The 25,860-nt window shown below is 40.0% G+C and overlaps 1 protein-coding gene across 7 annotated transcripts in view; it reads left to right on the forward strand.

The window, feature by feature from the left end:
• Meis2 (Meis homeobox 2) overlaps positions 1–25,860 on the forward strand; it is a 208,507-nt gene that overhangs the window by 35,068 nt on the left and 147,579 nt on the right. The window lies entirely within an intron of this gene.

A 25,860-nucleotide genomic window follows, 5' to 3' on the forward strand; every position in this document is an offset into this window, starting at 1 on the left:
CTGTTTTCCTTCCACCTCTATACTACAACACAGACACAAGTGGGGAAGATTTGTAGAGCTGGAGGAAAGGGCGAAAATTTGGGGTAAGCACTAGGAGGAAAGTCTGAGGTCAAAGCATCGGTCTCCAGTGCCCAGTGCCTCAGTGAAAACTCATCCTACTTTCTTTTTCTTGATTTTCATTATTTTCTGAAAAGCTATAAGAAAGACTACTACATGGTCTTATAGCTAATCCACATAAACTTGAAGGCACAGTATAGGATCACTGTGGAAAGCCCAAAGGTCATGGCTTCAAGCTCCATCATGGGATAATTCGGGGAATGTTTGCCATTCACTGCCTGTAAACTAGGTTTTGACCCTTTATGATGGATGCAAAGTGTGAGGTGAATATATACATAGCATGTCATAACTTCCCACTAAAACTTACTATAGGACCAGAGAAATGGCTCAGTGGGTAAAGTGCTTGCTGCGCAAGTGTGAGGGCCTGAGTTCAGATCCCCAGGATCCACACTAAGCTAAAGAGTTGGGTGCAACTATCATCTCTCTTATCTACTGTGAGATAGGACAAAGGTGAGGATGGACAATTGGGGTTGCCATCTTATCCCCATAAGCACACTGTAGTGCATGGCCCTACATTTATTCACACAAGATCGTTCACACACATACACACACAGAGTCACTAAAAAGCGTTCTTGTTATTTACATTGTCACCTCCTAAAGCTCTCACAAGTTGCATCTCCATGTGATGAAGATGACGGGGATTCCTAAAGTCTTCTCCACATTCTATCTATATTGATTTTTCCAATGACATCATTTAAAATTCAAATCTCGCCTGCAATGTGATATGTTTAGTTTTACATTTCTAGCCCTCATGTGCATTCTACATAAATTTTCATGTGATTGCCCCAGAATTTCTCAGGTTTACCCCAGTTTTCAGATGAGGTGCCTCACTTTGAGGTGTATATGGGGTGCAGTCAGTTATTTCCTTGTGATGGAGGAGAAAAAGATGTAGAAGAATTGAAAAAAACCCATTTCAACAGTTCAGGTCCTTACCTGTTTTGCATAAGGGTGCTCAGCTCACAAATGGCGTAAAATTTAATGAAGGCAACTGACTGGTCTATGAAAGTCATTAATGCCCAATGTCCTCACTCTAATCAAAAGGCGGCCACCCTTCTATTATTTTTTTATTACAGTTTTTCATTTTTATTTCCTCAAGTTAAACTGGAGCCTGGGTTATCATATGCCACTTGTTAAAGTTGTTAAATCAGTGATTTATGCTTTGAAAAACCCATTCCTCCCTTTCATTTTTTTCTACTGATGTTGGCCAGGTCCATGGGGTCTGATTCCAGAGTGGGGGAGGCAGAGGGGGAGTGCCAAACAAGCACGTTCTGAAGGCTTGGCCATCTTCTGTGCTTAGGAATAGCAAGAAGTGCACACTCAGTGTCAAAGCATAAGATACTGAGACTACTTTTTCTCCTGGGACCCTTCAACCCCACTATCAACCTCACTAAAGTTAAGGATGCTTATTTGTGTTTTAGTATTTGCTGTTTGCCTCCAAGATCCACTGGTTTAGGGAATATTAAGAATTCTACTAACCCCAAGCAAACCTACCAATTCCATTAGCCACACATCCAACTGGATCAAAATATTAGAGAGTTGGTGAATATTTCATATTGTGGGTTTCTTAAAGATACTTTTGTGTGAATAAAAAAGGACCTTCTCCAATCTATTCATTTCAGTTTCCTTTTTAATTTGCTCACCAATACCACTTAATCACCCCCGAAGCCTGCTAGGAATGCGAGATAGATGGGCTTTAAAAACCCAGCCAAGGTGATTTCTTTTTACCTGTGGATGGGCTTAGCATCTTGCTTTTATCTTGCTTGAAATATTGAAGCAGGGAAATAAAACCACATTCTTTAATTGAAAGCTGTTTCTGCAGCATTGAAACCACAGTGTCAGTCACACAAGTTGTTCAAATACTTCAGAGATCCTGAATTACTTCAAGGCATTCTCAGGATGCTGAGAAACTTATATTCTGACCCCCCGCTCAAAAAAACAAAACAAACAAAAAAAAAAAACTCAAGGCTTCTACTTTCTTTTGCAATATTTATTCCCTAAAGGGTTTCTTGACACTGTCTTTAGTTCTTGACTTTCAGCGTTGTCCCTGACAAATCTCAGGAGATGTACCTCCGTGTCTATAGTGGTGTCAGAAGCATGAAGCCACATGTCCAGGCTCCAAGCCTTTGCTTTTGATTACCAGTAATTCATTGGGTGAAGAAATGCTTAACCTGCCAGCCTGCCTGGGGCTTCCAGGATTTCCATCATGCAAGTTTGTAAGGGCAGACTTTGAGCTGGCACCCTGTGAGTAGCTGCAATAGCTCATTGACTCAATCTTAAAAGTTTTCTGAACAAAATGACGTCACAGTGGTGTGAGGAGCAAGAACAGAGTAAGGCACGACTCTGAAGTCATGTAGGAGCTTGTGTCTAGCTTTTTCAACCCTGCTGGAAAGCTCTGAAAAACAGTTCGTTCCAATCTGGTTATCTTTGGATGAACATTTATTTCATCAGGAAGTGGTTCCCAAAGACACGGTTCCAGACAATAGGTAATTTATTCCCGATTTAGCAGTATTTTTGTTTTCATTTTACCAATTGGATTGGGTTTGTGGTTTAGAAAGAAACCTGATTTCCCTTAAACCTAGAGAGTTTCAGGGTTCCCTCAAAACAATGGCATTTGATACTCCAGTCTAACAATGTTTCCCATGCTTAAGGGTTCTTTCTTTGTTTTGAGACTGCTCATGCAGCCCAGGATGGCTTCAAATCCACCACATAGTCAAGACTGACCTTGAACTTCTGATTTTTCTACCTCCGTCTGGGAAGTGCTAGGATTACAGACATGTGCCACAGCACCTGACTTTAATTTAGTTTAAATTAATGCTTTAATTTGCTCAAGTTCTTCTGCAGTGTGGATGGTATCTATACAGTTGAGAGCTGACTATGTTTTCAGAATAATAAAAAAATTAATCCAAATATATTCTAACTCCCAAGTTCATTTGAAATGTGAATATGTTTTATTATGTCATTTACTATAAGGATTTCTTTCTTATTTATTTAGATTTGTTTGAGACAGGACTTCTTTGTATAGCTCTGGCTGTCCTGGACCTCTGTAGACCAGGAAGGCCTCAAACTCTCAGAGATCTGCCTGCCTCTGCCTGCTAAGTGCTGGAATTAAAGGCATGCACCACCCTGGATTGGCACTATAAAGAATTCTAAGATCCCTGTCTTGTGTCTTAATCCTTGTAAATGACATAGATTTTGTTTACAATTATAGACCTTTATAGTAGTATTACTCTGAATACACTTTAATGTAATCTCACAGAAGATAAAACCAGTTTTTTTTTTTTTTGGTCTACATTATGCAAGTTACAGTATGTTTATATATATATATATATATATATATATATATATATTTTTTTTCAGTAGAATATATACAAGTCAGCCAGGACTGATAGTTCATAATATAATTCCAGAACTTGGGGGATTGCTGCAAATTCAAAGCCAGCGTAGATAACATAATGATATCTGTACAAACACACACACACAGACACACACATACACCATCATCATCATCATCAATCTCCTAATTTTCTGCTGATTTGAAGCCCAGAAACAATGACAGAATACTCTCTCACTCTCTTGACATATTAAGCTTACAGTAGTGATATTTTACTTTGGTTGAAATTTCGTAACAATTTATCCCAGAATATTATTATGGAGTGTGTGTGTGTGTGTGTGTGTGTGTTTATAACTAAGTAGTTTCCTCAGAAATTACAACTTAACTCATCATGAAGTTTTTGGTCAATTTTTTTTAACACTGGGCATCAACAAACTGGCTCTAGTCTAAGAATCATTTGAACCCAAACAAGAATTTCCAAACAGGTCTTGTGATTCTATACAAATATGGAAAGCTGAAGCTAAGACACTTAACATTATTCAAGTATTGAAATATTGTGAGGACAACATTCTAACACAAGTCTGTGTCAGGCCATACCAAGGCATTTAGCCACCCTACCAAGAGTTAATTAGAGCAGGTGTCCTATGGTACAAGACATCAGGGAGACCAGAGATTGGGGTGGAGTTGTCTCCTCCCTTTAGGAAAACTTTAAATGATTTGCTATGCTTTCTGTCATAAACCCAGAATTTCTACAGATGTTGATGTGTCATGGTCTCTAATGGTGTTTGAGACCAAATTATTTTCTAAGAACCTACCTCATAAATTCTGATTTGGAATTGTTACTATCTATACACGTAGTTTTCTTAAATTACTTCTGTTATATAAAATTGGCATCAAAGGCATCTTAACAATTCATCAAAGGCCAAGAACCCTTTAGCATTTTTCTGACATCATTGCTTGAGTCAACTGACCATAGTTTGTAAACCATTGCCTTGATGAACAGGGTGAGGATTAGGGCATGAACATCATGTGATCACAAATTTTCATACACATCCTTAAAAACCTGGTTAAAACCCTCAAACAGAAATCCACTTAATGGTCTGCAGAAAAATCTGAATTGGCATATCATGAAACTAAAGAAGATGACTTTGTTGTTCAAAGGTGTTGAAATCATCCCAAGAGTGAGCCAGGGAGGGACCAAATTTCCAGGTAGTGCCACTTGCAAAGTCTATCACAATACTGGTCAAAGTGCTTAAAGTCATAGGTCAGTTTGGCTTTGCTGAGCGCCTGTGTCTGAGGAAGGTCCATGTCCCGTCTCCTCCTATCACTTGCTACTATTGAAGCAGACTCAAAGCAGTTCGGGAAGCTTCTGAGAAGATCACCAAGATGAGAGTGGTCGGAGCTCCAAGTTCTAGTCATAGTTGTTAATTTCCTTCATGATCTCAAGCAGTTTATTTCAAGAAGTAAGTTTCTTGAGCAGTTGTAAGATTGGGTGTGTCTGTTTATAGCACTGAGAGTCAAAACTGGAGCCTGGTTTGTGACCTATGCAATATCTACCACCCTTATCCTCCTTATGGAAAATGTTGGGGTTGAAGATGTGTGCCACCAAACCTGGCTCCCTTTTAAATTCTTTGTGATGTTTTGTGTCTGTCCCTATATTAATACTGAGAGATCAGGTTCTGAAAATTAAGAAGAAATGCTATACTTCTAAAGAGCATTTCAAAAAACAAAACAAAACTAGTGACTGTAAATCTTAGTTTCTATGACCATATTCATAAAGGCTCAATACTCCTCCCTCCTTGTATAATTCATCCAAGAGAAATAATTTGGGTATTTTTCCAAGGTGTTAAATGTAAGCATTAAAAGAGCTGATGCACTCTCAAGCTGCTAATGAACAATTTAACAAGTTGGCCCAGTTGTACAGACGAGGTATTCTTAGTGTAGTTTTCATGTGGATTCATTCGAATCTGCGATTTCCAGTCTGTAGCCATTTTATGGTTTGATCTAAAGACTCATGTTTAAGGTCTTTGTAGCCAAAATGTACAACCATTGTTTCATGTGGAATTCTGTGAATGGCAGGACTAGATTGTTTTCTCAGCAAGATGTAAATTAGCATTTCAGCCCTTGAACATTTCCACTTTGGTTTGAGTGTCCCTTTTTAGGCACATGACATATTTTGATTCTCTAACCTACCTTATAAGAAGGTTTCCCATGGGCTAGGGAGATGACTTAGCAGGGAAGAGCACTGGTTACTCTTTCTGAGGATTCAGGTTCAATTCCTAGTACCCATATGCTGGTTTATAAACCGACTGTAACTCTAGTCCCAAAGAGTTCTTCTGGCCTCTACAGGCACTGTATACATGTGATGCGCATATATGCATGCAGGCAAAAATGCAAAAGTAGTATACAAATATACTTGGAAAAAGAAAGAAAAGAGGTTTCCCATCCTTTGGTCCCAACTGTTGGTCTCCTTGTTCTATTGTTAAACTTAGAACCTTCTTAATGGGGTGACCTTTTAATATAGTTCATGTGGTGACCCCCAACCATAAAATTATTTTTGTTGCTACTTCATAACTGTACCTTTGCCGCAGCTATGATTCATAATGTAAATATCGGTGGTCTTAGGTGACCTCTGTGAAAGGATTGTTCTACCCCCATCCCAGCCCCACCTCCAAAGGGTATGTGACCCACAGGGTGAGAACTGCTGACTTAGAAGAATATTCCTGTGCACTCATTGGAAAAGTTTGACCTTAATGACAAGAGTCCCCATTCTGTATTCAGAAAAGGTGATGACACAAGGTCAGGCAAGAGTCTGTAGCTTTGCCTATTTAAAATTACTGACTACATCATATATTTTCTGTACTGAATTCTTAACTTAGTTAATCTCCTTTCTTGATGGATAGAGCTATAAAGTATGTGATACCTCAAAAATAGATAATTAAATTCATACAACCTCATTATTAGGCACCTATTTTCTTCTCCAAATTCTTTGGCAGATGAAGCATGGTTCTGGCTTACACGTTTCTATTTTTAGCACCATTCTCTACAACTCTTAGGATTGTGTAGAATTCTCAGGCTCTGTAACTGATGCCAGATGCCAAGCATTGGAGTCACAGTACCAGAAATGGTGATAAACTTATAAGTTGTTACAAGATCCCTGGAAAATTAATTTTATACCATGTTTACTGAAATCCTACTCATACTTTTATATATATTTTTTATACTTATCTTCAGTAAATTTGCAAATATCCCACAAAAAAGACATGCTCCAGGGTAACAGAGACTAAATTGGTCAAGTTAGCACACAGTCACTTCCTGCAACCAAAGTGACAGTGTAGAACTCCTGCTTGATTGTAATAGCCTGTAACACTGCTTGTAGTTCACTGAAAGAGCCACCCTAAGTTTGTGAAACTTAGCTCTTATTTTAAGGGTTGTAGATTATACCAAGTGAGACGACATCCCTGCTTAACAATAAGCATCTTTATCCCTTCTTGTTACCCCAAGACAGAACTCCTTCAGGATATGTGAAAATGAATTTTGAAAAATATGTTTTTTGGAGAGTTTGGTAATTAGTAACTGAAGAGAATATATTAGGCCAGGTGGTGGTGGCTTATGCCTTTAATCCCAGCACTTAGGAGGCAGGTGCATCTCTGTGAGTTCAAGGCCAGCCTGGTCTACAGAGTGAGTTTCAGGATAACCAGGGTTGTAGGGTTGTTACACAGAGAAACCCAGTCTCGGGGAAAAAAAAAGAAAGAAAAGAAAAGAAAAAAAAATTGTGTATGTAAACTACATTATCTTTTTTTAAAGACAGAAAGGATCATTGGTTTCACTCTAAGGCTACTTGCCCATGCCTATTTATTTATTTATTTATTTATTTATTTATTTATTTATTTTCAAGACAGGGTTCCTCTGTTTAATCTTTGGTGTTCTGTAGACCAGGCTGGTCTCAAACTCACAGAGATCTACCTGCCTCTGCCTCCCCAGTGCTAGGATTAAAGGCATGTGCCACTTTAAATAAACGAACTTAGAAAATGCTCCATGCTTACAAATTTGTCAGTGTCCTCAGTTCTATGACTTTGGATTAAGCCATATAATTTGAAAGTATCACTATTTTTTTAAAGTATCTAATTCTGTACCCCGTATGTAACTTGTCAGCCATAACTATTTTACTTTACTCTTAAATATATAGTTTATAAATAGAAGCAATGTTGACAGACTTGTTTGACTCCCTTCTAGAAATAAATGACTCATTTTGGATTGTATGTGAGAGCTTCAAGCTGCTCAAAGCAAAAATTCACGACAATGAGCAAGTCATTAAACTGTCTGTCCAGACAAGGAGGGAGGGAGGGAAACAGGGAGGGAGGGAGGCCAGTGCCTGTGGTAACTGGGACATTCTTTATATCCCACATATCACTAATGGTGAACTTTATGCTTCTGTCATTTGTAAACTTGGCCCCAGCAATGAGCTCACTTCTGAGCCCCTCATCTTAACTTTCATACCCAGCCAATCTCCTTTTCTCTATTAGTTATCTCCATGCAGTTTAACACAGCAAGTGAAAAGCTTTACGACCTTACTGGTGATTCAAACAGAACATCTTTGGAACCTTTCTCATTTGGTATTCATCTAATATGTAGGTTTACTTTAGAAAGGGGGAGACTGTTGGAAGAGCCCTCCTAGCAGGGAGACACCTTTGTTTTCTTTTGGAATGCAGGAAGCCAGCTTGAGCTGCGGCAGGGTGTTGTTCTTTATCTTAGGACCTAGTAAACTTGGAGGAACCCTGTCAGTCTATAGTTTTTGAATTCGAGGCCTGCTGCTGCTTCTATCAGTTTGAAATGGAAGAGACCATGGGGGGGGGGGCAGTGGGTGGAGGGAGGATAAGCAGGGTTGTAACACAGAAATTACTTAGATGTAAAAAGTTTGTTTCCCAGTGAGTAAAGAGCTTTGTTAGGAGAGACTGGCCAGATCACATGATGCAACCTTTTGACAAGCCAGTGTCTGCTGGGGACGCTGTGAGAGATGACCTTTTGACCTAGGAAGGAATGCTGTGAAGGTGGAAATGTGCACTCAGCCCTGGCCCATGAGAGAACATGGAAACCAGCCCAGCCGTTCAGAGCACACTGAAAGCTTGGCTTTAGCATTGAATTGAGAATCAGATGCTAGAAATGTAGGGGAATTTCCTAAAATTATTCCAGATCTTTCCCATTACCCCCACAGCCTGAAACAGAACTTACAGGAAACAAATGAGCTCTCTTGCAAATGTATGCCGTGAGCGAGGAAGAAATCACCTCCACTGTTCCCACTAGCTCATGGATGAGAACCTGTGTCTTTGAACTGTTTTCATGCAGGGAATTAAGCCTGTGCACATGATTTGGTGGCCTTAGGTGGGTCTGGTGTGTGTGTGTTGGGGAGGGGGTTTGTCAAGAAAATGAGTCCATTGCTCTAAAAGCCTTCCCAGTAGTGAAGATCTTCATGGAAACAAAACTCCATTGTGCAGGGCTGAAACCTGAGAACCCCCCTGTTTCCCTGCTTGTTTTACTCACCAGCATTGATCCCAGTACATGTGACCCTTTGAGAAGGAGCACCCTTGGTGACTCCTCCTATTACTAAATACCATTGTGTTTGTAATGGCCATTTATATATGGTTACACTCCACGCCTGTGTGCTTAATAGGCAGTCCAGGATTCTGATACCACCTGACTAGCACAGGACACAGGGCTTGCTTGGCCTCTTGATCACTCTTTTTACCCTGTCTTGTGTCATTGCTTGATAACCACCACCGCACCCTCCCCATCCCCCAACCCCAGAAAAAAAACCAAAGAGGAAGCTTATCATTGCCCTGCAAAGGACAGTCTGCATTCTGTGAGAGGTAGCTGGTGGAGGTAGGGGGGAGAAAAAAAAAAAAAAAAGGAGACTGGTAAAACCTTGAAGAAAATAGGTTACTTTATTATTTTTTTTCCAGTTCTACAATGTGTCTGCATGCTTTAGGACTGATTTCCCGCTAGTTGGGTCCCAGGAGGCCCCAAGGAGCCCTGTGCAGCTCAGGAGAATTGCATCCGTATGAAATGGGGGGGGGGTGTAGTTTGTAGAGATTGTTCTTTACCTCGGTTTGGGTTCAGAATGGCAGCTGCACTCCCGACTTTGTGTGTGACAGCACAAAGACCAGCAGAACTGAAAAGCAAGTCAGCAACTGGAGAGACAAAAGCAACCATCAGCTAATACAGCTCCACATGGCCTGACTAATTTATGAGAAAAAAACTGTTCTGTTCATTGGATCAGCACTCTGAGGAGGCAGGTGGGATGGTAGGAAGTTTTCATTGACTCTCCTGAGCAACTAAGGATGCCACGAGAGATCCTTCTCAGTTTGAACTTTATCAGGGTCTACGCTTAATCAATAGGGTATTGGAAAAAGAATTAATTACTAAAGCAGAATAAAACAGCTGCATTTTAAACTAAGGATCCATCAATTCAGTAATCTTCCAGTTACAGGCTAGGTGCCGCGAGGATTTCAGTCTATGTAATGAGGAACCCGGGGAGTTTGCTCCTGAACAGACTGGGAATTCGCTTTATCCTGTTTCAGTGATTTGTCATTAGTACAACTCATTTCTCCTCTCCTGAACTACAGCTTGTATTTTATGTACTGTGGAACCCAGGAAGTTCCCACATTCAGGAGAGGGAGGGAGTGAAGGTGGAAATCATTGTCACCCTGAGAAAGAGCCTTAACCTAGCTGGGCCTCTTTATTCTGGAAGGTGCCATAGGAGCAGGTCGGGACTGTACCCCTAACTCCATTGCACTGGCTGGAGGTCGGAACACACAGGCTGGACCCCAGCCTGGAAATGCTTCCTCTATGATTTCCATAACGGTGGATTGCAAGGAGGGCTGAGGAGGGTTGTGGGAGATGAATTAGGTTTTTAGTGAGCTCATTAGGAAGGCAAACTGAGTTGAGACGGCAAGGCGGGGAGAGGGCCTGTAATCAGTTCTGCTCTCTTTGTTCCCTGCCTTGGGGGACATGTTTCGAAAAACTTCCTGGTGGGGGCTGCCCAGCCTGACTGAGCCCAGGCTGCCATCCTGGTGGCTGACTTGTTGATTTCTAAACCTCTTAATTCATTTTTTCTTGTTGTTGTTGTTCAATTTAATCTTTCCTTTCTGAAGGAAAATTAGTTGACTGTTAGCCTTCTCTGCACTATTCACCTTTTAAATTATGCTCATTTTGAAGAGCTTGTTATGCCTGAGTAAACATGAAATGGCTTGGCGGTTTCCCATCCGAGGCACACCCATTTTAACACCATGTATTTACCATTCCTGGAAATGTCTCATTAACTTCTGAAAATCTGCGAGCGTGATATTTTGGGCTACTGTAACACACCTCTTGGCAGCCACAGAAGGCAGTTTGGTTAATGCCTCGTAATATCCATTTTTATTCTCAACATGAAGAAAGACTCTCTATAGAAAACTGATGCAGTTTGCTCTGCTAATTTTCATGCTCATTCCAATTAATTTAACATGACCCAGATTTTCTTCCTCGGGCTCATCCTGACTAATTAGTAAAGCAACACCTAGAACAAGTTATGTTTAATAACATTGAGGAACACTAGTTGTGAGTGATTTTGATGCTAATAAAGATATTCACTGATGGGGCAGATATTTTATGGCAATTACGGTATGTGATTTGGAAGTCCCAGTGTGCTGGTCAGGATATAGAAAAGCTAGCAAGTCATGACGAGAGATGATACTGTTTTGAAGACTTCCACAACACCTGAGCAAGACACTGGGACCAGTTTGTTTGTTTGTTAGTCTGTTTATCTTTTGACAGAATGGCCAGCCTTGTTAAGTGGATTCCTTGGTAATAGGAGGGGTGGAGCTATGGTGTCACAAACCTGACCCATATTCACTAGGCCAGGCTTTCAGGACTTACTGAACCTTGGCGGGAGAAGAAAGGCCATCCGGCATCTGAGGGCTTCACTGGTTGGAGAGGAAGGAGTGGTTTCCCACCTCTGTGGTTGCAGCTCTTTTAGAACATTTTTTTTTTTGTCAGTGAGATGAATCAATTGCACGGCTGCAAGGCTGAAGTGTGGCAGTGGCTGTGCAGAGACAGAAGGCTTCTAAAGTTGAGTAATGTTGTTTAACTTGGGAGTGCTTGAGAACTTTTCAAGTTTTTCTTAAGTTGAAGGCAAGGCTCTAGGATATAACACACACACACACACACACACACACACACACACACACACTGGAAATTACATCAGAGCAGTAGTATATCTGGGAGGATGCATGGCTAGTATATATGTCCTGGATTCAGCAAGCAGCAGTAGTGCTCAAGCACTTATTAGCTTACACACACACACACACACACACACACACACACACACACACACACTGTATTTATCACATTTGTAACACATACTTTCCAATGTCAACAATATGCCAGACACTGTTGTTGTATGTATTGGAAGTATGAAAGGACCAGCACCTGACTTTATTATATCTATGTATGTTATGTTCACAGTCAAGTATCAACTTCCAATTGCCTTTCCATTGATCAACCACAAAATCTTTGACTGAATGATTCAATATGGCAGAGAAATGTTACGAAGTGTTTTTAGGAGGATGGAAAATTCTAGACAGATACCAATATCTCAAGCGTGGCCATTGCAAGATAGTCTACTGTAGTGTGCCTGCTGGTGTGGATGCCAGCAGTGGACAGAAGTTGTCTTAGTCTGTTGATTTCCACCTTGTGTTTTGAGACAAGATCTCTCACTGACTGGCTGTCCAGTAAGCTTCAGGAGTCCATCTGTCATTCTGTCCCAATACTAAAGTTTGCTGAGGATCTGAAATCAGAGTGTTTCCAGAGCAGGCTCTTAATTGGCTGAGCCATCTTCCTAGCCCTACTGTAACATTTTAAAGGAGGTCTTTGTGATCCCCCATCTCAGCTACTTGTTACTCAAGCAACTTGCTTAACCTCCTTATACCTCAGGTCCTTCATGTGCATAACAAAAGTCAACCATGCTAGAATGGATTGGAAAAAAAAAAACCTGTGGTCATTTTTGGGATACACTAGCAGAGTGTAAATAATATTTTGTATTAATACTCCAAGGCTCAGAATGGAATCTGTGCTTTTCATTTCTCAATACTAATTACTATTGTTAGAGTCTGAAATTTGAATTGACAAGGATACTTTATACTGTTCAATGTTATGAGCAGGATCCCTTTCTAAAAACGTCTAAAACGTGCAATGTTCCCTACCTCCCTATTGCTCATTGGTCACTTTCTTCTGTGTCCAGTCATTGCTTGCTTCCTTCTAGCTGAGGACTTTAATTGTTGGAGTTTAGTTCCACCCCAATCCATCCATTTATATTTGATATGGAAATAGAAAATAGTTTAAAGTTATGTCAGCAAGGGTAGGCACAGTAATACTAGTGGCAATTTGAAACTTTGACAAAGCAGCTGGGTTTGGTGACCCATGCCTATAATCTTAGTACTTGGAAAGCTAAGGTGAAAGGATTGCCAGGAGTTTGAGGCTGGCCTGGACAGCATAGTGACATTCTGTCTCAAAAACAGAGAACTACATTATAATTGATAATGAAGCTAAAAATACTGCTTTGCAAAATTGCTATTTGAGTAGATCAAAAATCATCAAATAATCACCCATTTTGGATAATTTAACCCAATAATATTCATAGACCATAAATCATAAATTACAAAAATGCTTCATGTAGGACAAGATTTTAAAATAACTGTCACTTCGCTTTCCATCTGTGTCAAAATGGGTGTCATGATCTGTGGTTCATGCCCTTGGTTATGGTAATCAGTTATTCGGAAAAGTCCATATATATGGGAGAGAGAGAGAGAGAGAGAGAGAGAGAGAGAGAGAGAGAGAGAGAGAGAGAGAGAGAGAGAGAGAGAACTTTAACCTAAAGTTGCATTGTGAACCTCACAGTAGAGAATCTGGTAATTATTTTTCCCCAATACTAGATATGTGATGTACAGCAAATGTCAACTCCATTTTCTTCCAGAGTGACAAAAGCTGAATATTTTTGTGTGAGAATTTTGTAGGTGTAAAATATTTTCCCAAAGTGAAATAATGCTTTCGATATTACAGCTCTTTTCATATTTCTGGTCATTTCATAAGTATATCACTTTAGAGATTCGCTTTAAAATCTTTGAGTTACTCCACGTAGCAAGCCTTGAAGTATAAATAATGAGGCAGTCATTAGCAGTGTAAGTGGAACTGTGGGGAGTATATTGGACAGTTGTCATTTAGCCCAGGGAAGACCCTCGGTCATTAAGAGTTTTGCTGCATGGAGTGCAGCCGGCCGCTCTCCTGTGGTTACTGACTGGTGGCAGGAATTGTGTTGTACTGGGTCAGCAGTGAATTCCTCACCCACTGGTGCTGACTCAGCTGGTTTTTAATTTGTTATCTTCTCAAGAGTACATTCACCGACTTTATCTCTGAGAAGAATGACTCCCTAGTCTGTGTGATCAAGACCCGGAAATGTGCTGGCTCAGCTCGGGAAGGCGGGACCGCCACTTGATTGGTGGCTCTTGGAGCTCTCCCATCTCTCTGCAGGGATGCCTGCTGTCTCATAGGCTGGTTTCCACAGGCATATGAGTAGACCTACTGAGAGAGTAAAGCCTTTCTTTTCTTCCTGGGCAGTGGTTGAGCAACTTTCTCTCTCAGACATTATCAGTGACCAGCGTTGTATTTCTTTAAGGCTCAGTGACTCAGTGTGGGCACAAAACACAGCAAATGGAAAACTCAACTCTGTCCCTTGTGCCATTTAAGGGGTTTGTTTGTTTGTTTTCCTTAAGTAAAGGCTTAAAAAAAATCAATGGTACTTTAAAGCAAATGTCAAAAAGAAGGAAAGAGAGAGAATGAACAAAGGTAAACATCACACATCTCAAAAGCCAAATGAGGAATTTGGGCATCATTAGGCATCGGTACAAACTGCACTGCCCAGGCTAATGACACGGGCCACTCTATACACTGTTTTCTCTCTATACATTGCTTCCAATGTATTAACTCCATTTTTGTAAGGGAGTAGAGGACTTGTGGCACATGAAAGCATAGACTAGAGTTTAAGATCTAGCTGTGTCTAGCTGTGCTAACAGCACCCCAAGTGACTTTATGAAGCTTTCTTGTAAGGAATGCAATGTCAGACTGTCCCGAGGACAGACTGGCACACTTTATACCTGGTCCATCCATGCTAAGCTAGCTCCTTCCATCTTTATCTTGTGGCCTCAGGAGGTCTCTGAAGACATATAGGTCTTTGTGCGCTTGCAAAGAGTGAGATAATATCGAATTTCCCCTAAGGTTTTAAAAGAAAATACTCAGTGAAGAATAATTTTGTTACCTTGGAAACTATCATTGATATATTTTAACACTAATAGTTTTAGATAATACATCCCACAGAACAATTTGGCTAATACAGAAAAGTAATTTTTTATCAAAATCTGCAAAGTACTTTCTGACCACCCATTTTGTATCTTTATGAATTAAAACAACTTTATGAATTAAACCAACAGATTTATGGCTATCATGCTGGATCTCTCTCCATAGCATCTTTCAAATGCCTTACCTGGCCATTTCAAACTTTCAGAACATTGCTTCAATGACTGCAGATACCCCGACTCTCACTCCTACACATCCTACTGAAATCTGTATTATGCCAAACAATAGGTTTTTGACTATAATTTGTTTAATGTTATTTTTTTTTTGTCAACTTTACTGGGAGCAAATTTCCCATACCAAAATTTCTTCAACTTACAATGGTCAGCTTAATGAATTTGAACCTCTGTATACATTTCATGGACCAGTCCCATCACTTCCCAAAAGTTTCCTTGTATCTCTTTGTAGTCTAGCTTCCCTTTGCATGTGTCCTCGGGCCACTACTCACCTGCTTTTGGTCATAAGTATTTGTTCATATTTTCTAGAATTGAATATATTTTAAATTATACAGAGGTCTGTGATCCTTTGTGTTTGGCTTTGTCCGCTTTAGCATAATGACTTTGAGATGTAACACCCAGCAGGCTTCAGTGGCTTATTCCTGTGTTTGTTAAATAGTATTTCAGTGTATGGATAAAACACATTCTGTTTATTCACACATATCGTTTTATTTTAAGGAAATAATCAGGTAAGTCAGGCATTGTTCCAAACATTGGCCCCCACCAATCTTTATTATTATTTTGAAAAAAATCTTTAAAAAATTATGTAAGTGTACATATGTGTAGAGAAAGTATATGACAATGAGTGAAGATGTCTACAGATCCCAGAAAGGAAAGTCAGGTGTCCTGGAGCTGTAGTTATAGGCTGTTGGGTCCTGCCTGACCTGGATGCTGGGAACTGAACTTGAGTCCTTTGTTTTATAAGAGCAGTACCTGCTTTCAACTGCTTAGCCATCTCTCCAGCCTCCCCTGCATTCTTTACTGTTTATTTCCATAATGTCGCTTCTCCCAAAGAATGAGTCCTTTAAAATAATGCCTTTGAAATTTATGACATACCAACCCCAGGGACAATTTTGAATTTTTGAAGATCAATATTGTAGATAGCATTTGTTATCAAATTTCAAATATAAACTTAGAAAGTTCACAGCCATATTTCAACAAGTCATTCATCTGATTGGTTATTAAAAGCTTAGGCAAAAACTACACTGAAACTATTAAGTAAAGTCCTAATAAATATAGAGGGAAAAGAAAAGATATGGTCAACGACTTTAAGGGTCTTATTGTAAATTCAGTAATTATGTAGAAAAATATAGGTGTGGAATTTGTGTGTGTGTGTGCGTGTGTCGTCTGTCTGTCTAACTCTTCTGGGGTTATTTTTAGTTTAAATTTTGGAAGAGGAAATTAGTCTTGAATCCTGTTATGATGTGATACAATTGAGCATAAGAAGGATTAATTTTAGCAATAAGCCCCATCTATTTTAATAATGCATATCTTTAGTGTAAACAATATAAACTTGATCCCAAGTGCTTCAAGTATTTAAGCTTGTCCATATGTAAGGTGCTATGATGTCATTAGTAAGGAGGCATTAAAATCACATTTTTTTGCTAATCAGTTTGGGGGGAAAATATGGCTATGTCCTAATTCAAGTAACCTTGTGTGCACCTTTCTGCATGTTTCCCTGTATTGGGAGGGATTATCTACCCTTTTTATCATCTGTTAAGTTTTTTGAGATGTACTTCACATAGTAACACATCACCCATGAGAATGGAGCAACCTGTTATTTCTTAGTGTATTCCTAGGGTTATGCAACCATCAACATTATTAATTTTAGGATATTTTAGCACTCCAAGAGGAATTCTAATTAGAAGCGATTTCTCATTTGAAGTCCTTTCAGAGGTCCATGCCTGTGGTTCTTTAGTACACAGGCTCTATGCAGATTAATCAACTTGTGAGATCTTAGATTATTCTTATTAAGCAGATACATTATTTATTTCCCCAGAGTTATTACATAAATACCATGTATGTCCATTTGCATTACATTATAAAGCCATATCTACTTGTTCTCAAATCATAACACCGTACTTCTTTAAAACATGAAGCTTAAATGGGATGTCTAAATGTGTAATTACTTCTTTTAAAATGTTAATGATTTAACTTAGACATTTCTTAAACAGGAAGTCAAGAGTTCTACTGGGAAATGCTGGTGTGAAAAAGTTCTTTAAAAAAGAAAAAGATACAGGCTATAATTTTCTAATAATTAACGAATAGACTTTAGACTTGGCATTATATTTATTAAAAAAGCTACCTGTTATCAAGAGTGGTATAGAGAGCCTATACTCCCAACACTTAGCAGATCAAGGTGGATGAGGCTATCCTAGGATACACTAGGAGATGTTGTCATAAAAACAAATTATTAAGGCGCTGAAGAAATTGGTCAGTGGTAAAGCGTATTTGCCGCTGTTGCACAGGACCCATGTTTGGTTCCCAGCACCTTCGTTTGGCAGCTTGCAGTTACCTGTAACTCCAGCTTTAGTGGATCGAACTCCCTCTTCCGGCATCTGTGAGCCCCCAAAATCATATGCATACACACAGACACAAATAAAATGAAGAATAAACAAATAACTAATAATATTCACCCGAACTAGTTACATTATTATAATGTCATTTTTCTCCTATGTGCAGCCGTGATAGCCTCGTATGAAACTCCTCCGGGAGCTGTTGATAGGGAACTCATGTGGTTGTCTTAGGAAAGAGTTTTACAGAGATGGCTGGCTTTGCTGTTGACACAAAGGCTTGTTGTGGAAACTTATGGGTATTATTTAACTATATTAATTTTAAGGTTATGCTTTTATGAAAATCATCTATTATTTTCACTTTGCAGTAACTGGTGAGGTACATGTAATATTTTAAAATTCTTTTGTAGATCTTTTTGAACTGATATCCGCTGTTATATGTTCAGAGAAAAAAAATATCATAAACTTAAGAATTCAAATTCAGGGCTGGGAGGATAGCTCAGCCATTAAAGGCAAGGCTCACAACCATAAATATAAGAATTCAAATTCATCAACTGTCTTGAATTATAAAACATTGTCCTAATTATTTTTTCTTCTGTAGCAAATACAACACTGAAGTAAAAACTCTAAAAGGGAAATGTAATAACTTCTGCTATGATTTAACTTTGCTTTTAAATAATTTTAACAAATTTTATTATAGATTGATAATGTTTAAATATTGTAACATGCTAAAAGTAACAATAAGATCCAAAATTCTGTAGGTATACTGTAACATGTACTTTCAGCATAGTTAATAGATTCCAGGGGCAGAATAATTGTAGTCTAGTGTCTGTAAAAAAAGTTTTTTTAAACTATATCAGTGGGCTTTCTTAGGTAGGAAGTGCTTTTTGTAAATATAAAGGCCATATCTTCTCATGAGAGACCTGTTGATTCCAAGATGTTAGCCAGCTATCTTTACTAAAACACTTTAGAATGCTAAATATAGTCCACTTCAGTTAAATATGGATGTTTTAAAAAAGAAAATCCCAGTTAGTCTGCAACAGAAGGACATTTTGTGTGACAATATTTTGCATGATTAAAAATTTAAACAGAATAACAGCTATTTATATTTACAGTTACATGCGAGTAATTACTAAAGCAGACAAAATACTTAGAGCATAATTTAATAATGTTTTCCTCTAGCAAAGGTGCCAAAATTGTTATTTGCATAATTTTCACAATTTGTCTGAAACAGCTAAGGGAAATTGGGAAGCCATGCCTCCCAAAACACCTTTTTTTTTTTCTTCTTTGGGAAATATAGGGGAGAGACTCATAAATCATAACACCTCATTTTTTGTATAATTTTCCATACATACCAAAGCACTCATGTCAAAGCCATCAGGTGAAGGAGACAAGACCCATTCATACTTTCTCTTTTGGTGTCTTTATTTCAACATTCAGCCTAGCCCAACTTCAAGGCTCCTAATTATAACATTTACCAGTTCAAAGATTAACCTTGGAGAGGGGCATTCTGGGCTGTTGGTAACTTGATCAGCTTGGTCTTCTGTGGGTCCCTTGCTCTGGTTCTTTGTATCACAGGAGGGAGATGGTATCTGGCACATTCCTAGGATGACTGGAAGATAGCAGTCTCTGCATTTAGGGCTGAAAAGATTGTGAACTCTGTTAGCTGAAATGCCACACTAGGGAAGCCAGGCGGACATTAAAACAGCTTCAGCTGGAGGTAGTGCAGCCCAAGTAGAGTCGAATTTGAGAGCTGGGACCCGAGTGGACATTTGTCCCTGCTTCCTACCTTAATAAAAGCTGAGTGTTAACTGTGGAAAAGGGCATTTGAGAGGTCACTAAAAATGAGTCATTAGAGTGCCCAGGAGGGCTTTATTATGATGTACTGTGAATAACTCCAGAAGGTACTCTATACATTCCTATGTGCTTATCAGGTAACGGAGGAACAAGTACACGCTTTTATCCTGTGCCACAGAGATTCAGCAATCTGCTGACTTACAATGGCAGAGGAGTATGCATCCCACTGGATTCAGACAGTACTCCCCAGAGCACTCTGTGGGAGACTTGGGAGAATAGATATTCTTTCTTAAAATGTTCTAAAATTTGTAACTGAACTCTCTATATGTATGTACACACATCTATATTTTTCAAAGGAGAATGAATGAAATATATATATATATGTATATATATATATATATATATTTCAAATGAGAATAACCAAATGAAGTGGAGAATAGACCAAACATCTTGCCAACTCCCCTTCAATTCTGCTATAAAGGATTAGCAAGTTCCAGTCAATAAACAAAGCTCTTTTATGGCTCCTAGCGGGTAAATTGAGGGGACTGATTTGGTCAAGGACCAGTATGAGGATGTTTCTGTTCAACAGCTAACAGGATTCAACATGCTATGGAAAATACAGGCATGCAAAACTATACTCCGACACTCACGTTGCCAGCTAAAGCCTAAAACACAGCCACATTTACATATGTGTCCATCTGTCTGTTTTTACACTTTATTTTTCCAACCAGTGGGTGAAGTGGTTTTCATCCAAGCTGCAGTCTGATTTTTTTTCCCTCACCCACCATTTCCCATTCTATCCTATAGATGCATATTTTAAAGAGTATGCTATTCATCCCTGGACAAGCATTTGCATAGACTTTGCAGGGACCTGCTCTTTCCTCTGAGAAGCTGGGCCATCTCTGTAGATCTGTCCACTCTCCAGCTGCCCACACCAGCTAGAATGTCTCAGGATGTCTTCTGAGCAGTCAGTAGTCCCGGGGGGTCTCATCCTGTGCCCCCATGTCTGGCCTGGGCCATGCTGCCACAGTTCCAATCCAGGGCGAGCCAGCAGGGAGAATGGAAGTGCTTTGGCTCTCTTCAGTGGAGAGCCTGCGTAAATCCTGTGTAAATAGAGAGAGGACAACAAAGAATGCGCCCCCGCAGCTCTGAGCTTCTGGAGCCATTTGGGGCTGAATTTGCTAAATGCTGCTTATACCGCCTGAGAAGTTGAAGAGAAAGGACCATAAAATCCCCTCTCTTTCTTTCCCTTTCTGTTTGTCCCCCCGGGGGGAGGGTGTTCAGGACCAGGGAAGCCGAGGTAAAGCCTGTGAAGACTTGTTTTTTCAGTGCTCTTTTGAGTGTGAAAAAGGTGGCCTGGGTCACTGTCCCCTCTTTAATGTTGGAAAACCCACACAGCTAGTAAATGTTGCATGTAAACGAAAGCCTTCATCCCTTCTGCTTCCTTCCTTGCTTGTGGACCATGAACTAGTCACTTGAAAAAAAAAAAAAGAAATCACAGAAAAATTTCACTTGAACGTGTCCAGACGGTTAAGCCCAGCAGGAGAGTAAGAGAGGTCAGTGATTAGCAGGTCTCATTGCTGCTCTGGATTTTCCTGAATTTCTGGGTGTACTCACCACCCCCCAACTCTCTTAATGTGAAAATAATAAATAATGATAATAATGGTAGTAGTAGTAATAATAATAATAAATTAATTTCTTGTGGAAAAACATTGACTTTGCTGATGGTCCTTGGAAAGTAGCTTTTGCAAGGCTATATTCCTGAAACAGAACCAGACTAAAGTTTTGCCTCCTCTTTCTCTTCTCTTTCTTACTTGAAATCTTGGTACAGTTTTCTCAGTGGGAGGCCCCAAATTAAACTTCTGTAAGGACCCCCTGGCAACCGGCAAGAAAATATCTTTTGAGTGTTAGTACATTTTAACCCTGTTTGCTAAGCATTATATTAAGAGGGAGAAGGAATCGAGAAATGAAAGAACATTAGTCCACACAACACTGTGTGGCATTCAGATGGCTTCAGGGAACTTTGTTTTTAACTGCAAGACTTCTACTAACCGGAAGTGGGTGGGCAGTGTGTGCCTCCCTCTCTGCCAGCAACCCTCTTCCCAATAGAAAAGGCAAGTTTGAGATGTGGGCACCATCTTCTCCACAGACAATCCATGGCATGTGTCCTGGTGCACGCTCTCTGGGGAGGACCAAACATTCTCTTGCGCCTGCACCAGAGTCTGGTGTGGCCCAGTATCCCGCAGGGTATAGAGAGTGGAGGGAGGAGGAGCCTGAGGCTCACTGCATCCCCTTCATGGGCATTTCCCCTCAAAACAGATCCTAAACTATCTAGCGGCTTTTGCTACCAGTGTATTCATTCCGCTAACATTTGAGAGTTGGCCTTATGCCCATGTGTAAAACATGTGTAATCTCTCAGACTCACACCTTTGTGAGAACGTACATTGAAAAAAGTACGAACTGCTGAAGAAGCCAATAACACAGTACCCCTGACTCTAAGACAGGACCTCGGAACAACTGCAAAAGAGACTTTTTCACTAGGATCTGGAGGCTGAAGAGCAGCTTGCTAGCAAAGAGCCTTAGAAAGTGGGTGTAAAGATGGAGAGAGAGGGCACAGCAGACCAACAAGAAGGAAGAAAGGTTTGGAATTTAAAGGCCCTTTGACTTAGTCTTGAAAACTTGGCTGATTTTCCTGTTTCAAAAGTTGTGTAATGTAAACCTTAGATCTGCAAGGAAAACATGACCTTATCGATAATAGATACTCTTTTTCATTTTCATTTTTTTTTTAATGTGCTCTGGTGATTTTTGTCTGCATGTATGTCCGTGAGAAGGTGCAGAATCCCTGGCCACGGGAGTCAAAGACAGTTGTGAGCTGCCGTTGTGGGTGCTGGGAACTGAACCCAAATACTCTGGAAGAGCAGCCAGTGCTCTTAACCATTGAACTGTCTTTCCAGCCCTATAGATACTCTTGCTTTTGTAAAAATGTGCACCCAGTTTTTGTTTGTTTGTTTGTTTTTGTTTTTGTTTGGCCCATGTTTCCTTCTGTTTCTCTTCTTTTTTTGTTTGTATTGAAGAGTTACCTGTATTTATTCTATTGAGAGGTACATGGCCATGGCAGAGTGTTCTTGTGGAGGTCAGACTTCTAGTAGTAACTTCTCTCCTTTCATCACGTGAGTTTCATGGATCAAACATTGGTTGTCAGGCTTAGTGCCAGGTGTCTTCTCCTAATGAGCCATCTTGCCAGCTCTTGTGTTTATGTCTAAATGTGTTGTCACAAATCTTTCTTTATGGCATAAAGATAAATGAATATCCTGGGTCTGTTTCCTGGGATTCAGTTCTTCAGGGCTGAAGTGTAGTTCAGAGTCTAGCCCCACCATACTACCATCATGCCATTCCAGCACAGCACAAGGGAGAGGCTGGAGGCTGGAGCATGGGTCTTAAGGGCCAAGTGCCTGTCTTTGTCGCTTTGTCATTTCTTAAACGACTTTGCACCTCAGTTTTCCTCACTGTAAAATGGAATGGATAATGGTTTCCAACCTTTCTCTCCATTCCTTCTCTCCTTTCTCCCCCCCCCCCACTTTTTTTGAAGATTGGCTGTGATGACAATGTGAGTACAAGTAAAGATACATTTGTGGGGATGAAGATAAGGAGAGTGGAAAGTGTTGATGAAGCCCAGGGCACGGCGTTATGTCATAGGAGGACCAACATAGAAAACGCATGTTGAATAGAAATGTTTAGGGACTGTGTAAATGTGTATTTGCACATACAAAAGTCTGTGCCTACCCTCCCCAAAACAGTTCATATATAAACACTTTGACCCTTTTATACAAATTTCATCACTTTACAAGTATTTTATAAAGTTACACATATACAAATACATGCACATATATATACTGCATACCTGATTATAGTCACACATATCATACACCAGCACACATGTATTGACGAACACATTTGAACGCTAGAAATGAGACGGTTAGAAGGTATTGCTTTCTATTTATCTGTCTTTCTATCTGTATTATCTATCAACCATTTATCAGTGGGTAGCATGTCTAGCTACAAGGTCATTGGCTCCTGACCTTGTCAGGGTCTCCACTTGGCCCTGAAAGCTTAGTCCACAAAAATTCCAACTTTTCACTAATTGTATGTGAAGCCCTCTCAGGCCCTGGCTGACTTGTGAAGCAAAGTACACACATATCTATTTGTGGCCAAGCTGGACCAGCACTCGCAGAGTTCCACATGTTACAACCTAAAATTAACTTTTTCCAGGGTTTAGGCCTTTTCTTATACTCCCGGGCCTTCTTCAGTGTGGGTTGATAAGAGAACTCAGACCAAAAAAAAAATGCTTAGAGAAGTAAAAGCTAGCTCACAGACTTATGAGAAAGCCTGTGGTAACTGAGTGGACTTGGAGAAGCTATGGCCAGATTCTGGTTCATCCTTGAATGCAGAGAGTTTGATCAAGGAGTCAGCCTCATAGTTTCAGTGTCCTCTGAAAATAAGTTTGTTTTTTAAAGCATGGGGATAGGAGACAAGAAGAACTCTCCATCCCTGTGGCGTTAGACACATTCTAACACATCATTGCTGTTTTTATGATATCTTTACTCCAAACTTTTCAGCGGACGTCCAGGTAGATCCTGACTTTGAGCTAAAGGGGACAGCGTAGTATGCAAATGAGCAGAGGTATGTCCTTTGCTTGAGTGGTTTTTATGGCCAAGGGTTTTAGGGATGGCATTTTCTTAGGTAGGGTCATCTGAGGGTCCTCTCATAATGTGCTTGATTTGCTGAATACATATCTATGGATAGGGACTTTTGCTTTTCCAGAATATTCAGGGCACCTTGGGATTCAGCATCCTGCAACTCTGTGGCCTACATCTGTTGCCTAGGCAGGTGCCTCTGTAGCAGTGCCTGTGCTCGGAGACTATTCAGCTCAGCCCTGGAAAGAATGTGGGATTTCCTTTAGAGCATGAATGTAAATCCAGCCAGAGATGTTCTCACTATACTTCAGAGTCTTAAAACAGCAGAAGGATGCAGAGATTAGAGCGGGCCTCCAGACAACAACAGGGATAGCAGCCTAAGGGGATATTCTCAGAGCTGTGCAGCTGAAGTGGGCATCGGAACCACCGCAGGGCTTCTTGGTGCTCAGTGTGCTGGGCCCCACACCTAGCCTTTCCTAGGCACTTGATCTTTGGTACATCTGAAATTCTGCCTGCTTCTTAGCTGATACCTAAGCTGCTGAAGTGCATTTCAAGAGTCAATGTTGCAGTTCTATTTAACATGAACATGAGACAACATGGAAACAGCCAGGACCCCAGAGCAGTCTGGAGGCTTAAACAAACTGATATAATAAAAATTAAATTTACTTTAAGAAAGAAAAATTTGGGCCGTTGAGGTGGCTCAGTGGGTAAAGGAACTTGCCACCTGGGCCAACAACCTGAGTTTGATACCTGGAGACCATGGCATAGGAGAGCTCTGACCCACATAATAGTCCTCTGTCCTACATACACACACACACTTTTGCTTGTACACACACGTGTGCAAAGAACCAGTACCAATCTTTGTGCATACACAACTTGTTTAAAATGCACAGCCTTGGGCCCAGGATATTTTGATTCAATGAGTATGGGATAAAGCCTTGAGACCTACATCTTCATCATTCTCCCTTGTGGTTTAGAGTACTTATAGTCTATGTGCCCACTGGGCTTGAATATTTCCTCTTATTTTCACACATGTTATGTCTCTCTGAAGTATACATAATTTGAATATCTTGTCCAAAACATATATCTCTACCTTGGTCAAAGGATTCGAAAGAAAATAATTTCTTCATCATCAGAAATGGGAATCTGATAGTAGTACAGTCACCCACATAGGCCCTGGGAGCACCAAAGTCTCTTTCCCAAGGAATGTCATTCCTGGCATGTTTGCAAGTGAGGTGTGCATGTGAGCAATCTACCAGCTACCAAGAATAGTCCTTATTTACTCTGTGGGTGCAGTTCCCCCAGTGTGACCATTGTCAGACAGAGGAAAAAGCCTTTGAATAAGCCTGTCAGTCATTCACCCTTCCAACAAATGGTCATGCTATTGAGGTTATGCACCTAGGTAGGACAAAAATAAGTAAGAAACAACTCTTTTTCTCAAGGTTTCTACAGTATTGAGCCATAACTTCTGGGGTTGATGTCTGTACTATCAGTGCTTCTGCCTCCTTTACTACACACATTATGCTATTGTATACACCCCCCTCCAGCATGTTAACTCAATTAATGCACATGCCAAAGACCAACAACCCTGTTCCACACAGCCTGGAAACAAGAAAGTGATATCCAATGTTACCAGCGGCTTAGCTCCATCTGCACTTACAGACATTTAGTTTAGATTTAGAGCACATAGTTGCCTTTCAAACATTTTCTTTATGTTGTTGTTAGAACTTAGTGCTAGACTTGGTTCATAGTTCATTAGGAAGAAAATGATAGTATTTATTGTTGTATTTGGGAAAGAAAAGTCCCTCTTGTTGTAGAGATTTAAACGCTAGTATTAAGAGTCTTTTATCCCTATGCATGTATGAAATTGTCAAACTTAATAAAAAAGTATCCTATTGAGTATCTAGCTATTAATATAAAACCAGACATGTTTTGTTTATAATTATTTATGACACCGATCTAAATTCAAA

Source organism: Phodopus roborovskii, unplaced genomic scaffold, assembly GCF_943737965.1.
Source record: "Phodopus roborovskii unplaced genomic scaffold, PHOROB, whole genome shotgun sequence".
Taxonomy (NCBI): domain Eukaryota; kingdom Metazoa; phylum Chordata; class Mammalia; order Rodentia; family Cricetidae; genus Phodopus; species Phodopus roborovskii.